Genomic DNA, 5,060 nt, shown 5'->3' with positions numbered 1-5,060 from the left:
GCTAGAGCTTCTTGAAGTATTTGAGCGAATTGATCAGAGGTGATTGTGAGTACTTCTCTGGTTTGTCCCGTGCTAGACATTGTATCATCAGAAGCGATTGCAGAATAAGTGTCCGAGAATTCATCCTCTGAGGACATTCCTTCTTGCATTCTTTTGTAATCTCTGCGTCTGATGGCTCCTAATTGGAGTCGAGACATCCTTTGAGCAATTCTTGGATTGACTCTTCCTCTCGGGGAAAAGTCAGGATTTGAGTCACTTGAATGCCGCTTAGACTTTCTTTTATCAGCCACGTTGATGGTGACTTCAGGGAATTCATCATCTTGGACGGCTGATCTTATAAGTCGTGCACAGGAACAATGAGAGTGAATAATTCTTTTTCGAAATTTATTCACACCCCCAATTTGATAATACGATTCATCGGTATGATTGCCAAAAAATCGTATCGTTTGTTGGCATGACCTCCCAGGTATAACGATGTCTTTTGGTGAATGCGTCTTCTTCTGAGGGTGTAAAACCTTGTTGGCATTCTCAGGACAATTTATTGTTGCCTTTGAACGATCCAAGGTTATGTCGGGAGTCACACGTTTAGAACCACCCCCTTGTGGGCATGGAATCTTAACGGGCTCCGAATGCTGATTTTGCACAAATCCAGACTTTGGAATCCAAACTTGGCAGAGTTTCGATGGTTCTTTGGCCACCGTCTCCTTTTTCCTTTCTCGTCTTTGTTGTTTGTTCCAAAGCTTTAGCCATTTGGCGAGCGCGGCGCTGACGTTGTCTCTGATGAGCCCTCTTCGTCAGTGCCGAATTTCGATCGAATGACTCCTTAATTGGGGAGGAATCATCTTGAGCAGAGCTGTTGCGAGTAATAACGAACTCCGTCGGTTTGTTCCAAAGCTTTAGCCATTTGGCGAGCGCGGCGCTGACGTTGTCTCTGATGAGCCCTCTTCGTCAGTGCCGAATTTCGATCGAATGACTCCTTAATTGGGGAGGAATCATCTTGAGCAGAGCTGTTGCGAGTAAAATTCTCAGCAACAATCGGGCCAGAGTCTTCATCCGTATTATTTGATAACTTCAACAAAGATGAAATCTTCCTGCATTTGCGAGGTGAGGAAGACTTTACAGATGAGGACGACAAATACTCCTCAAACTTTGCTTGGTCGAACTCGTACTCGACCATTGATTCAACCAGGATCTTGATGATTGGCTGCGACACGACGATCTCGGCAGCGAGACCGTTGGCTCCCACTGTGGTCGCCAGCTTGTTTGCGTCAAAAGTTGGTTTTGTCATGGAATTCATTATATCTTCGGTCGATTACAATAAATTCAAAAAAGAGATAGCCTTTTTATAAGACTTCTTTTACACAACAAAATGAAAATTACAACTCTTGGGAAACAAACGCAGGATCGTTGTTTGGATCACTGCTTGCGTGGGATCTTTGCCTGTGCCGGGGGTGCGTTAGCCCGTGGACCACCAAATCACAGATTCTGATCGAATCGTGAGGGGTTTATGATTCTGACTTCGTTTATCGAAGTGAGAACTTGAAACGATATCTTATCAAGGTAAGATAGTCGTTCTTCTTGAAATCAAGTCAAAGCCTGAATATCAAGGAGTTGCCAGAAACTCAAGAACTCTGCTCTCTCTGAGACAGTAAATGCTGTCTCGGAAACAGTAACCGTCAGGCAGTTTTCATATTAACTGCCTTCCCACCTTTCAAACTCTATTATTTTGGCAGTTATCCACGTGATTCTAATCCACGACGTTTCCCACGTTCTTGAACAGTTAGTGGTCACGTGTAGTGCAGTTACAAAGGTAGTTTTGACCATTTCAACACTGTCTCGCCAGACCATTTCAACACTGTCTCGCTGGCGAGACAGCAAATACTGTCTCGCTGGCGAGACAGCAAACACTGTCTCCCTGGCGAGACAGCAAACACTGTCTCGCTGGCGAGACAGCAAATACTTTCTCGCTGGCGAGACAGCAAAGCCTGTCTCGCTGGCGAGACAGTTTATTCCTGCTTTGATTTTCAACTTTGCTTTTCAATATGAGATCCCTTTGAGTGATCTTCTCTATGTTTGGGATATCTATTAGCATTTTTTGACGCCTACACCACTGTCTTGGAGCCTGTTTCAAACTGTATAAGTTCTTCTTGAGCCTACATACCATCTCTTCCTTTCCTTCCTCTATGAAACCAACATGTTTCTTCATATAGATTTTTTCATCCAAGTCACCATGAAAAAAGGCAGTCTTCACATCCAACTGCTCAAGGTAGAGATTTTCAACAACTACTAAGCTCAACACCATCCTGATAGTTGTAAGTTTCACGACGGGAGAAAATATCTCTGTATAATCCATGTCTTCCCTCTGTTACAACCCTTTCACAACTATTTTGGCCTTGTATCTTTTGCTACAATCACTCTCCTGCTTGACCTGATAGACCCACTTGTTATGTAAGGCTTTCTTCTTCACAGGTAGATGGGTTAACTCTCATGTCTTATTCGAATATAGAGAATCCATCTCTTCTCGCATCACATACTCCCACTACTGAGATTCACCAACTTGTATAGCCTCCTCATAGCACTCTGGTTCTCTACTGTGTATCAAAAGCAAGTAATCGAGCGACGACAGATATCTAGGATTTGGGTTGGGTACTCTGGATGACCTCCTAAGCTCCTTACCCTAGGTATTAGTCTCTATACCTGGAGTCTACTCTGTTCTTTGGTCAGAACTAACATTGTCTCCCCCATCTGGAAGTTCCTCTAAATCCATGTACTCAGATGTAACTACATCCTTAGTGTTGTTCCTACTGCTTTGGCTATCCTTATCATTGTCTCTATCCTTGTACATCACCTCTTCATTAAATATAACATATCTACTCCTGATGATTTTCCTGTTCTTATCATCCTACAGACGATATCCGAACTCATCAAGGCCATATCCAATAAATGTGCACTTCTATGACTTAGCTTCTAGCTTGTCCCTCACATGGCCACAGATATGAACATATGCCACGTAGCCAAAGACTCTCAAGTGTGAGAGATTTACTTTATTGCCACTACAAACCTCTTTTAGAATCCCAAAGTCTAATGGAACTGAAGGCCCATGATTTATTAAGTAAGCTATTATACTCACAGCGTCTGCCCAAAACATCTTAGGTAGATCTTCATATAGACGCATGCTCCTCGCATACTCTACTAGTGTTCTGTTCATCCTCCCTGCAACGCCATTCTGTTGCGATGTTCCTAGAGTAGTCCTTTCTAAACGAATCTTATTCAGACCATAGAACTTCTTGAACTCCTCTAGCTCATACTCTCCACCATTGTCCGATCTCAGACACTTCACCTTTAGATCTGTCTCATTCTCTACCATGGCTTTCCACTTCATAAAGATCCTAAACACCTCTGACTTGTGCTTCATGAAGTATACCCACACCTTTCTTGAGTGGTCGTCGATAAAGGTGACGTCGTACGTCAAAGCGCCAAGAGAAGACACGCTACCTAGACCCCATACATCTGTTTGAACAAACTCTAGCTTATGAGCTTTAGGTGGTCTTCCACTCTTCTGAAAGCTGACCCTCTTCTACTTCCTGTAGATACAATCTTCACAAACACCAACTTCCACTAAATCAATGTTTTCCCTATGAGTGTAGAATCTTCATACCTTTCTGACTCATATGTCCTAACCTATTATGCCACAGATTTGCACTTTCCTTACCAACTGCAATTACGAGGGTGTCACTCATATGTGAAGTTAACTAGAGAGTTCCGATTTTATTACCGCGAGCAATCACCATAGTATCGTTGGAGATCTTCCATGAATCCCCAGTAAGTGTTAAAATATTTTCTTCCACTCCAAGCTGGCTAACTGAAACAAGATTCATCTTCAGCTTTGGTACATGTCTAACATTCTTCAGAGACCATTTAGAACCCTTCATCTAAATCTACATATCGCCTCTTCCCACAATACTACAAGGCTTGTTATCCCCCAAGTACACTTTCCCAAAGTCCCCTGCTACATAGTTCTGAAGAAGCTTCCTATTAACAGTGGCATGGAATGAGGCTGCCGAATCAATAACCAATGAATCAGTGTCACTATTCATAGTAAGGATCAAGGCATCTTGCACAATATGAGCAGCCTGCTCATTTGTATCCTTCTTTGGCGCTTTGCAGACTGAAGACATGTGGCCCTCCTAGTCATAGTTCCAACACTTCCCTTTGATAGGCCTTACCTTTGAGTTTTACCTCTTCTTCTTCGACTTTGATCGCTTCCTATTTTGGATACCCTTATTCTGGCTTCGGCCTCTTTGTTTGAAATTTAGGGCTGAACCTGAGCCCTCTGATTCGGCCAACTTTCTTCCAACCTCCTCATATAGAATCATACTAACAACCTCGCTCAGCTTCAACTTCTCCTTTCCAGCCGAGTTGCTAATTGTGGTCATGCAACCTACCCAGCTATCCGACAACTTTGATAGTATTAGTAGGGCTTACACTTCATCATCAAACATGATATCGACTGAGATGAGTTGATCAACAATCGTGCTGAACTCGCTGAGATGCAATGTGAAGGAATATCCTTCTACCATTTTGAGGTTGAAGAGCATCTTGATGAGATTCACCTTGTTTGTAGCTGACGGTTGTTCGTACATCTTTGTGAGCACTTCTATAAGTCCCACCACCGTCTTCTCCTTTAATATATTGTGGGTGACTAATTTTGCAGATGACAACCAGATCTGGCCTAGAGCCTTTCGATCTAGTATTTTCCACTCCTTGTCTGTCTCCTCCTTCTTCTTTCCCTTTCCTTTTCCTATCAATAGATGGTAAAGATCCTTCTGGTACAGATAGTCCTTCATATGTAAATTCTAGTAGGCGAAGTCTAAGCTGTCAAACTTTTCAATCTTCAATTTGCTTTCTTCTGCCATAGCTCTCACACAGATCTTTACCGAATAAAGCTTTGATACCAGTTGTTGGGATTAATCTATCGACAACCTATCAAAGAACCTCCGCGTAACGTGCCCTCTAGATCTTGTGATGAACAATTAACAAGCAAGAAATCACAGCAAAAT

Source organism: Asparagus officinalis, chromosome 4, assembly GCF_001876935.1.
Source record: "Asparagus officinalis chromosome 4, Aspof.V1, whole genome shotgun sequence".
NCBI classification, from domain to species: Eukaryota; Viridiplantae; Streptophyta; class Magnoliopsida; order Asparagales; family Asparagaceae; genus Asparagus; species Asparagus officinalis.
Note: the sequence above shows the minus strand (reverse complement) of the source record.